The sequence below is a fragment of the Cebus imitator genome, unplaced genomic scaffold (assembly GCF_001604975.1).
Source record: "Cebus imitator isolate Cc_AM_T3 unplaced genomic scaffold, Cebus_imitator-1.0 Scaffold646, whole genome shotgun sequence".
Taxonomy (NCBI): Eukaryota; Metazoa; Chordata; class Mammalia; order Primates; family Cebidae; genus Cebus; species Cebus imitator.
In genome coordinates, this window is record NW_016107961.1 from 40,140 (window position 1) to 52,494 (window position 12,355).

Here is a 12,355-nt window from a genome sequence, read left to right on the forward strand (position 1 = left end):
GGATCACGAGGTCAAGAGATCGAGACCATTCTGGCCAACATGGTGAAACCTGTCTCTACTAAAAATACAAAACATTAGCTGGGCATGGTGGCATGTGCCTGTAATCCCAGCCACTCAGGAGGTTGAGGCAGGAGAATTGCCTGAATCCAGGAGGCAGAGGTTAAGGTGAGCCAAGATTGCGCCATAGCACTCCAGCCTGGGTAACAACAGTGAAACTCCATCTCAAAAAAAGAAAAAAGAAAAATTGGCCAGACGTGGTGGTTCACACTTGTAATCCCAGCACTTTGGGAGGCCGAGGTGGGCAGATCACTTGAGGCCAGGAGTTCGAGACCAACCTGATCAACATGGAGAAATCCCATCTCTTCTAAAAATACAAAAATTAGCCTGGCCTAGTGATGGATGCCTGTAATCCCAGCTACTCAGGAGGCTGAGGCAGGAGAATCGCTCGAACCTGGGAGGCGGAAGTTGCAGTAAGCTGACTGTGCTCCAGCCTGGGAGACATGAGACTCCATCTCAAAAAAAAAAAAAATTGTTTGTGTTTTTCTCAAAACTATAGGGGAAAAAAATAAAAAGAAAAAAGAAAAAAGAGGGTAAGTAAATAGAATAAAAACAAAATTGTTTTTGTATGTTTTTACTGATTGAACACAGTTAGTGCAATCTTGTGTTTTGGAAGTTCATGTTGTAACGTTCTGTCTGTTTTTGCTTTATGTATTTTGGAGTTCTGTGGTTTACTACATTTACCTTTATAATTGCTATATCTTTTTGATAGATTGACCCTCTCATCATCATAGAATGATACATATGAGTTTTGTCTCAACAATTTTTATCTTGATGTCCATTTTGTCTGATATTGTTATAGCTATTTTGGCTCTCTTTTCGTTACTGTTTGCATGGAATATTTTTTTTTCCCAATCTTGTACTTTCAACCTATTTATGTCTCTGACTCTAAAGTAAGTCTCTTACACCTTGCATAAAATTGGGCCATGTTTTTTATGTATTGTCCAGTCTCTGATTTTTTTGAGAGAGAGGCTCACTTTGTTACCCAGGCTGGAGGACGGTGATCTCAGCTCACTGCAGCCTTGTACTCCCAGGCCACGCCATCTTCCAGCCTCAGCATCCCGAGTGGCTAGGACTGGCCACCACATTCAGCTACCATTTATTTATGTTTTTTTGTAGAAACAGGGTTTTGCCATGTTGCCCAGGCTGGTCTTGAACTCTTCAGCTCAGGCGACCCACCCTCTGTGGCCTCCCAAACTGCTGGGGTTACAGGTGTATGCCACCATGCCCAGCCAGAACTCTGACTTTTTATTTTTTTGTTTTGTTTTTTTTCCCATCCTATGTTAATCTTTTTATTGAATTAAGGCATTTAACGAATCCTGACTTTCAGTTGGAGTGTTTAATCTATTTATAGTCAGTGTAATTACTGATAAGGAAGGACCTCTGTCATTTTGTTTAGGGTTGCTCACATTATGTCTTCCTTTTTCAGTTCCTTGTCACTGTCTTTTTTTTTTTTTTTTNTTTTTTTTTTTTTTTTTTTCCTTAAATTTTTCTTTTAGTGATGAGGGTCTTGCAATTTTGCCTAGGACTTGAACTCCTGGGCTCAAACCATATCTGCCTTCCAAGTAGCTGGGACTACAGGCATATATCACCACATCTGACTGGTTTTTAAATTTTTTTTTTTTTTTAGAAATAGTGTCTCACCATGTTGCCTAGGCTTGTCTGGAATGCCTGGGCTCAAGCAGTCCTTCCGCCTTGGACTCCCAAATTGCTGGGATTACAGGCGTGAGCCCCCGAGCCCTTTCAGGCTAAATAATCTTTTTCTCTCTTTTTTTTTGAGACAGAGTCTGGCTCTGTTGACCAGGCTGGCGTGCAGTTGTTTGATCTCAGCTCACTGCAACCTCCACTTCCTGAGTTCAAGCAATTCTCCTGTCTCAGCCTCCCCAGCAGCTGGAATTATGGGTGTGTATCACCACACCTGGCTAATTTTTGCATTTTCATTTTTATTGTTTTTTGAGACAGAATCTCACTCTGTCACTCAGGCTGGAGTGCAGTGTACAGTGGCATGATCTTGGCTCAGTGCAACCTCTGCCTCTTGGGTTCAAGTGATTTTCCTGCCTCAGCCTCCCGAGGAGTTGGGACTATGGGCATGTACCACCACATCCTGCTAATTTTTTGTATTTTTAGTAAAGATGGGGTTTCATCATGTTGGCCAGGCTGGTCTCAAACTCCTGATCTCAGATGACCCACCCACCTTAGCCTCCCAAAGTGCTGGGATTACAGATGTAAACCACTGTGCCTGGCCTGGCTGAATAATCTTAACTGACCTATTTTCTTTGTTTTTTTTTGTTGTTGTTTGTTTGTTTTGTTTTTTTGAGACGGAGTCGCACTCTGTAACCCAGGATGGAGTGCAGTGGTGCGATCTTTGCTGTCTGCGACCTCCGCCTCCTGGGTTTAAACACTTCTCCTGCTTTAGTCTTCTGAGTGCTGGGATCACAGGCATGTGCCACCACACCTTGACAGGTTTTGTACTTTCAGTAGAGACAGGGTTTCACCACGTTGGCCAGGCTGGTCTTGAACTCCTGACCTCAGGCGAGCTGCCTGCCTCAGCCTCCCAAAGTGCTGGGATCACAGGCATGAGCCACAGTGCCCGACCTGTTTTGTTTTGTTTTAAACTGTGTGTTTAGAATATTATAATGTGGCCACTCTGGAAATAGGAGTCTCCCTCCTCCCTGGGGTGTGTTCTTGCTGTTTGCTGCAGTGGTTATTTAATGACTTTTCTGACTGTGAAGTGTCTATCTTTTGTCATGAGTGGCCATTTCCTCCTGTTCTTTTAGCCTGGTGGTCAGCTAGTGATAGGGCAGAGATTTCTTTAAACATATGGAAGCGGAAAAAAAAAAAAAACAAAAAAAACCCACAACACACTCCCGAGTTTGTAGAAGGGGTCTGCATGGCTCTGGGGTCAGCCCTTCCACAGTGAAACAGGTTTTCTCTGCCTTCACTTTCACTTCCTGTTTGTGTAGAGCTGGAAGGCCAGCCCGATGTGAGAGCCTAGGGTCCTCGCAGTCCTCTTCCAAGCTCCTGCACTGGTCTGGTCTTGTAGGTTCCAAGCCTTCATTCCCCAGAGCATTTTACTCCCTGGCCTTTCCTCCTACACTGTTTGGCTCGTCTGTTTTTTGCCTCATCTGCTCTTGTGGCGCCAGGCAGCAGAGACTAACAAATTTGTTGTGAACGTTTCCTACAAATGTCCTCCAGGTAGCACCTCAACACTTGGAGAATGTGCAGTCGGGTGAGATCAAGGCCAGCCCTCGAGCCATACCCCAGTTCGCAGTTGCAAATAAGGCCCCTTCTTGGAACCTGAGCTGGGCATGTGGTCTGTTACCCTCAGGCCACCACAGTCTAGGCAGTAGGAGAGGGACCAGGATTAGTTAAAAAGCCACAAAGCTGTTTGTTCTGATATCCAATTGGATTATCTATGTTTTTTTTTTTTTTTTTTTTTTTTTTTTTTTTTTTTTTTTTTTTTTTTTTGAGATGGAGTCTCGCTCTGTCGCCCAGGCAGTGGTGTGATCTTGGCTCATCGCAACCCCACCTCCCCGGTTTTCAAGCGATTATCCTGCCTCAGACTCCCAAGCAGCTGGGATTATAGGCATGTGGCACCACACCTGGCTAATGTTTATATTTTTAGTAGAGGCGGGGTTTCACCATGTTGGTCAGGCTGGTCTCAATCTCCTGACCTCGTGATCCACCAGGCTCGGCCCCCCAAAGTGAAGGGATTACAGGCTTGAGCCATGGCACCCGGCCTCAACTGGATTACATTAATCAAGTGTTCTGGCTCCTTCAAGCTTTTGGTTAGTTATAGAAAAGTTGATTGTGACTTTTTTGCCAGTTTTTTGTTGCTTCCTATTTTCCGTGTTTCATTCATGTCCTACACAGGATCTCAAATTTATATAAAAAGAAATCTTCCCTGAGTTACACAATGGGAAAAAATGCTGAAAAGAAAAGCAGTGAAAATGAAACCGGTGTTGCCTGCTTGTTGGATACTACCATTCGCCCTGGGTGTTGGGTTCTTTCTGTCTCTGATTCTCGATTTCTGCACAGGGATTGCTGTGGGCCTACAGGCTCACTGGGAAACAATCCCTTTTCCAGCTCAGTGCCTGGTTTGTGGAGTCTACTTGTCAATCTGGACTTTCATACACCTATGGTTTTGGATTAACTCTGTTACCTTTCCTAGAAATTAACACAGAAAATTGAAAGTTGATTGACAAGAATGAGAATCCATTCTAAAGAATTCCAATAGAACGGAATCCTTTATTACTAAAAGAATGCTCAACTCAAGAGGACACAGATCCCTCATTTTGACTTCATTAGCTATGGTACTGAGAGACAACTATTTGAAAATACACAGCTAAAATTGTCCGAGCTTTAAGTGCAAGACAAGTTATTCAGAATTCACAGCTAAAACGGTCCCTGCTTTAAGTGCTAAAGCTGTGTATTTTGAAAAAGTACTGTGCTATCCAAATAAAAAGCTACTTTTGTTTTTGCTTTTGGTCCCGAGGAGAAATGGGATTCCTTTTCAGACAGCATGGGAGACACATGAGTCCATCAGAGTCCTCTTGTCTGCCTCTAAGGTTGCAATGAGGGCATGAAGAATTGTGGGAGGTGTCCAGACACACAGGTAGGCTTGCTACGGACCAGAGCTTCCCCCTTGGGGTGTGCTCCTTGTCATCATGAGCCATGTCTGAACGAATTAATCACATTTCATATGCAAGCATGTTCTCCATTTGACTGTGCTGTTGTTTTGAAACAGAGCAGGATTGACAATGCTTTAACTTGATAGCAATGAATAATTTCATTCTACTTAATAACATGTGGGCTTGAGGAAGAGGCAGCGTTGGATGAGAAGGAAGAAGAATGGACGTGTGAATTAGGGAAAGGTGTCTCTTCCTTTGGAGCATGGATAGGTTCAAAGCCCACCTCATACTACTAAGTATTTGGCTGGACACTACCAGTTGTGTGTGAAGACTGTGTGCGTGAGTGTGTGTGTGTGTGTGTGTGGGTAGGTGTGGGTGTGTCTGTGTTTCTGTCTCCAGACCTGAGCAGCAGATACTTCTTCCTGTGGTAGCATGTTACTCAGAACCTTGGATAACCCCCAGCCCTCCTACAATTGCAATACGTGTATGTTTTAAGACATTTATGTTGATGATTGGTGAGAGCGTGGTGATGGAAACCAGCTCATTTCCCATGTACCACTGAGGCCTGCTCAGCTTTGCTCAAGAGGGCTCTTGACTCTTACTTTGTAGCAGGAGCTCCTAAGTGAATCAAGCCTTTTCAAGAGTTTCAGGCAGAAACGCAAATGTCTCAGGTTAGACCCAAGGTTAAAATTTGAACCGGGCAAATTCTCATTAGGGACAAGGGACCAAAGACGGTGCCAATGGAATCTAATGTCTTTTGATGTTGACTTCAATCCGAGAAAGCTCTTGTGAAGCCATTGGACTGTCACATTGGGCCTGGGGGAGGCAGTGCACCCTGTGCAATTAGAGTTCCGAAGATTTGGATTTGATTTCCAGCCCTGTGCCAGTCAGTCAGCCACTCACTTTCAAGTGACAACCCTTAGGCGGGTGACTTTCTGTCTCTTTTTCTTGATTTCTGCACAAGGATGGCTGTGGGCATTAAGGCCCACTGGGAAGTCATCCCTTTTCCAGCTCATTGCCTTCTTTGTTGAGTATACTTGTCAATCTGGTCTTTCATACACGTATGCTTTTGGATGAACTCTGTTAACTCTCCTAAAAATTAACAGAGAAAACTGACAGTGGATTGACAAGAATGAGAATCCATGCTAAAGAATTCCAATAGAACGGAATCCTTTATTACGAAAAGAATGCTCATCTCAAGTGGACACAGATCCCTCATTTTGTCTTCATTAGCTATGGCACTGAGAGACAACTTTTTGGAAATACACAGCTGAAGCTGTCCAAGCGTTAAGTGCTAGACCAGTTTTTCAGAATACACAGCTAATATGGTCCCTGCTTTATGTGCTTTAGCACATAAAGCAGGGACCGTTTTAGCTTTGTATTTTGAAAAAGTTTCATGCTATCCAAAAAAAATGCTACTTTTGTTGTTACTTTTGGTAACAAGGAGAAATGGGAGTTCTTTTCAGGCAGCATGGGAGACACATGAGTCCTTCGGAGTCCTCTTATCTGCCTCTGAGAGTGCAATGAGGGCGTGAAGCACTTAGGAAGTGTCCAGACACACAGGTAGACTTGCTACAGAGCAGAGCTTAATCCTGGGGGTGTGCTCCTTGTCATTATGAGCCATGTCTGAACGAATTAATCACATTTCTTATGGAAGCATGTTCTCCCTTTACCTGTGCTGTTGTTTTGAATCAGAGCAGCATCGACAATGCTTTAACTTGATAGCCATGAATAATTTTGTTGTACGTAATAACGTGTGGGCTTGTGTAGGAGGCAGCGTTGGATGAGAAGGAGGAAGAATGGACGTGTGAATTAGGGAAAGATATCTCTTCCTTTGGAGAATGGATGGGTTCAAAGCCCACCTCACAGTACTACATATTTGGCTTGACACTACAGTTCTGTGTGAAGCCTCTGTGTGTGAGTGTTGAGTGTGTATGTGTGTTTATGTGTGTGTTTGTGTGTGTGTGTGTCTCTGTTTCTGTCTCCAGACCTGAGCAGCAGATGCTTCTTCCTGTGGCAGCCTGTTACTCGGAATCTTGGATAACCCCCAGCCCTCCTAAAAATGCAATACATGTATGTTTTAAGACATTTATGTTGATGATTGGTGAGAAGGTGGTGATTGAAACCATGTCATTTCCCATGTACCACTGAGGCCTGCTCAGCTTTGCTCAAGAGGGTTCTTGACTCTTACTTTGTAGCTGGAGCTCCTAGGTGAATCAAGCCTTTTCAAGAGTATCAGGTGGAAAGGCAAGATATCTCAGGTTAAACCCAATGTTGAAATTTGAACCGGGCAAATTCTTACTAGAGACAAGGGACCAAAGACGGTGCCGATGGAATCTAATGTCTTTTGATGTTGACTTCAATCCATTAAAGCTCTTGTGAAGCCATTTAACTGTGACATTGGGCCTGGGGGAGGCAGTGCACCCTCTGAAATTAGAGGTCCGAAGATTTGGATTTGATTTTCAGCCCTGTGCCAGTCAGTCAGCCACTCACTTTCAAGTGACAAGCCTTAGGTGGGTGACTTTCTGTCTCTGTTTCTCTATTTCTGCACAAGGATTGCTGTGGGCCTTAAGGCCCACTGGGAAACCATCCCTTTTCCAGGTCAGTGCCTTGTTTGTGGAGTCTACTTGTCAATCTGGACTTTCATACACCTATGCTTTTGGATGAACTCTGTTACCTCTCCTAGAAATTCACACAGAAAATTGACAGTGGATTGACAAGAATGAGAATCCATTCTAAAGAATTCCAATATAACGGAATCCTTTATTACGAAAAGAATGCTCAACTCAAGTGGACACAGATCCCTCATTTTGACTTCATTAGTTATGGCACTGAGAGACAACTTTTTGAAAATACACAGCTAAAACTGTCCGAGCTTTAAGTGCTAGACAAGTTTTTCAGAATACACAGCTAAAACTAAGTCTGGGTTTGGAATGGGAGCTGGGTTCAGACTGATGACAATGCCTGACCTGTTCTCCTGGGTGCAGGTTGTCTTATAGATGGGTTCAGGCTTCTGGAATAGGGATAGTCACTTACCTGTCCCAGTCCCAGGGGGCAGAAGAAAGGCCAACAGGAGGAGGCATGGCTACATTTTCTCAGGAAGGCTGCCTAGTTCAGAGCTGTTGGTGTTGAGTCCTTCTAGAAGCAAATGCTGGAGGAGGATGAAGAAGAGGTGGGTACTGTAACCTCAGAGTCCTCCTAGACTTGTCCCCTTCTGGTTTCTATTTGTGTCATTATAGAAGTTGGTTTATTAAAATTCTCTGGCTTGGTTTAGGTGGACATGGCACTGTCACCACATTTACACCCCTGCTGCTGAGTAACATGTAAAAGCAAGAATAAAGAACAAGGTGGTGGAGCTGTTGAAGCTGTGGCTGCAGCTAGCAGGAATGCTGGAACCCCAGAAGCTCCTCAGGCACAGAACCAAGAATGTCTCTTTTTCTCAGTTGTGGCTCTTTTTCTACTCAGATAAACACATTAATAATTATTTAACAAACCAGATCCTGGGATATGAGATACATGGCTCTTGCCCTTTCAAGAGTTGGTGGTTAGCAAGAGTAGACTGAAAATCTGTGGCTAGAGCACAAGATAGGATGGGTCATGGTGGGGAAATCTGCTTGTTGATGTGATATGGACTTGCCTTAGCAGTATGCAGAGTTGCACACACCCAACAAATACTCTAAATGGCAACCCATTTCTATCTTACACTATCTCACATTCATATTTTTAGAATATTAGAATACCCTCTTTAAATGTAAATATTCTGTGACAAAGAGAACTTCTCTTATTTCACAGTTCTGCATAAAAGTTCTGGACTTGATATTTATTGGACCAAAATGAGTCATCATTGAGTCGATTGAAATGTAGTGGCCTGATTGCTTTATACTTTGGTTATTTAGCTCTCCTTAAGCTGAGGTGGGGACTGTCCTACCCCATCCATGGTGCCTATGAATGAGGAGGGGATTTCCCTTGAGAAACACTAGTCGTTGTTGCCAGATGATGGGAAAAGGGATGCTGATCATCCTGATAATGACTGTCCACTAAGTGTTCTCTCAGTGTTCAGAGAGCCATGTCTCTGATGCCCATTGGCTCACAGCCATAGGCTGTCCATAAACAAAAATGTATATATATATATATATATATATATATAGTTAAATAGAGAACATGTAAATGATAAAATTAAATTTACCGAGAATTCTACAACAATAGATCATCATTAATGTTAAAGCGTGTTTCCTTCTACTATTGTTCTAGATACTCATAAAGTACTAATCCTGCGGTTACTTTAACAGAATTGAGATAGAACTTTAGGTGATAATCTTTTCGTGATGGATTTCCCAGGTGTTCTTTGAGCTTCTTGTGTTTGGTTGTCTAGATCTCCAGCAAGGCCAGGGGAATTTTCCTCAATTATTTCCTCAAATAAGTTTTTCGAGCTTTTAGATTTCTCTTCTCCCTCAGGAACATCAATTATCCTTAGGTTTGGCTGTTTAACATAATCCCAAATTTCTTGGAGCCTTTGTTCATTTTTTAAAAATTATTTTTTCTTTGTCTTTGTCTCATTGGGTTAATTTGAAAGCATTATCTTTGAGCTCTGAAGTTTTTCTTCTGTTTGTTCTAGTCTATTGTTGAAACTTTCCAGTGCCTTTTGTATTTCTCTAAGCATGTCATTCATTTTCAGAAGTTGTGATTATTTTTTCTTTATGATATCTATTTTTCTGGAGAATTTTTCATTCATATCGTATATATATATATATATATATATATATATACACATATATAAATTTCTTTAAGTTGTTTTTCACCTTTCTCTGGTATCACCTTGAGTAGATAATCCTCTGAATTCTTTATCTGGCAATTTAGAGATTTCTTCTTGGTTTGGATCCATTGCTGTGGAGCTATTGTGATCTTTTGGAGATGATATAGAACTCTGTTTTGTCATATTACCAGAACCTTTCTAATTCCTTATCATTTGGGTAGATTATTTCAGTGGAAAGGTTCGGAACTCAAGCCCTGCTGTTCAGGTTCTATTATCCCATGGGGTGATCCCTTGATGTGGTGCTCTCCCCCTTACCCTAGGGGTGGGGCTTTCTGACAGCTGAACTGCATTGAATGTTATTGCTCTTCCGGGTCTATCCTCCCAGTGGGGCTACCAGGTTCCAGCTGGTGCTGGGGAATGTCTGCAGATTCCTGTGATGTGATCTGTCTTCAGATCTCCGAGCCATGGGTACCAGCACCTGCTCTGCTGGAGGCAGCAGGGGAGTGAAGTAGACTCTGTGGGAATCCTTGGTTGTAGATATGTTTAGTGTGTTGGGCACGACTTTGAGGATTACATGATCCTAGAGAAAAATTTTACTCCATGCCACAAGAGTGTAGTACTGTGTGTATTTGAGACAGGGAGGCATTAACCTTGAGCTAGTGTTTATGTTCAACTTCCAGGCAGTACCCTGTATTAACAGCAAGACTTTGAAGGGGTGGCTGCTGGGAGTGTTTGGCAGGGTGAGCTTAACACCCTCATTCAACAACCCTCATTCAACAAAATATACTCTATTGGTGGCCTCCAAGCCCAGAACTTCCTAACATTCACAAGTCCAGGTAGTTTTGGAAACTATGCATGTAGCAGCAACTGAGTGGCCTAAATATTAGAGGCATTTATCCATTTTTCCAGCCCATGTGAGCCTTCCTGATTCTAGTTTCATTCTGTATAGGAAGAATCAGATGCTTTAAAAAAAATACGCATGCTTTTTTATTAGTATAGATACCTTCACAGACAATACTGTAATTTTTAGAGGAATTCCACATTATTACATCAACTGTGAATTTTTAACAGAGGCAAAACTGAGCACCATAGTTTACAAGTAGAAAGACCATACTTGAAGACAACAGATGTTCACTAAGGATGCATGATTGATTTGAGAAGTTTTTAAGCCTAGTCCTCGCCCTTCTCCTCCTCAAACTCCCCTTGTTCATCAGCCGTGGCGTCCTCGTGCTGCTGGTACTCAGACACCAGGTCATTTATGTTGCTCTCAGCAGATACTTTTTAAACAAATGAAAAGAAGCCTGCACTAGTTGTCTTCTTCCTGTTCTGCTGCTCTTCCCGCTAGGTGAAGAGGATGCTCCATTGAACAGTTTGACAACTTCATGTCTAGCAACTAAATGATTAAAGTCATTTTCAAATCCCATACACTGCTGTTCTGGAGTCACACATGACAATATTCATACAAACTGGATGAATATCTAGCCCCTTCCTCATATCTTCCTACCTAGGATATCCAGAGACCCATGTGGTTCCATAAGGGCCTTGCCACTAAGATGCCAGCCCACCTCATGCCCTGGCAGAGAGGGGCCTCAGAAAAACCAGAAATAAAAATAAGATACAAATACTTTATTCCCATAAATTTCCATATACAGCTAGATCTTGTGAACTAATCTGAAAGATGGAAAGGGAGTGAAACAATTTGTGTGAAAATTCTCAACATTGTCAGTTTCAGTTGGGTTCAGATGATAGTCTGCTATTGTGTTCACTTACTATCCTCTATGCTTGGTATGTAGTAAGTGCTTAATGAGTATTTGCTGATTGATAGAAAAGATTGTACTTTCCAATCCTGCTGCAGGAAGGAACCCTTTTGAACTCAAAGGGCTGAGGTAGCCCAGGTGGCCAGTAGGGAATCTTAGCCTAGAGGCCAGCAGTGACCAAGAGGAACAGGTTTAAAGGGGCTCAGGCCGCTGACTGCCTAGGTGGGCAGTGAACCTTAAGTGTATGGAAGGACACTGGGCTGGATGGGAGAGGTTAAGCTGGCTCTACCTAGGGAAGAGATGGAGTCAAGTGTTGCCAGCCTTGTCCTCCATGGGTCCTACCTGGTGCCAGTGCAGGCCTGGCAGGTCCCTCTCTGCCAGGACATGAGGTGGGCTGGCATTTCAGTGGCAAGACCCTATGGAACCACATGGGTCTCTGGGTATCTTAGGTGGGAAGATATGAAGAAGGGTCAGATCAGATCAGTGTGGTCTGGAGAGGACAAGAGTTGGTAGATTCTGAGAATGTTCAGTAGGGATGAAGAGACGGGCAGCCAAGAGGCTGGAGGATAAGCTGAGCCCTGAGCTCAGAGGAGGGCAGAGAAAGGAACTAAGCCCAGGGGAGAATGAGGAGCCCCAGTGGGATGTGAGGAGCTAGGTCCCATGGTATATTATGCCTTTTTTCTCTGTCTTGTAGCATTGGAGAAATAGATAAGAAGTTTACTCTGAGCCCCACAACCAAAGTGGTCCATGTTGTCTCCTGATGGTGATCAGCTTCAGTCCTGGCAGAAGGGCAGGCCCTGGTGAAACTGGTATGGGTAAGAAAGAGCTGGGCATCAGCTTTGCGTGGGTGTTTGGGGAGGTGGCAAGGGGTGAGGGGAGAGGAGAAAGCAGAAAGCAGCAAAATTGTGTCATTGGCCTGCATATCACAGACCTGGTGCTTGTGAATGTGGGTCAATGAATAAACAAGAAACCAGCCTTTCCACTCGGCTTAGAGGTATTTATTCAGTTGCTGGCACCTCTCCCAGTGTAAATCTGGACTCAGCGCCAGAGAAGGTGGTTCATCACAAAGGGGGCTTAGTTTGCTTCCTGTAGTTAGTGGTGTTTCACGGTTTTCTTTTCTTTTATTTTTTATTTTTTTATTTTATTTTATTTTTTTT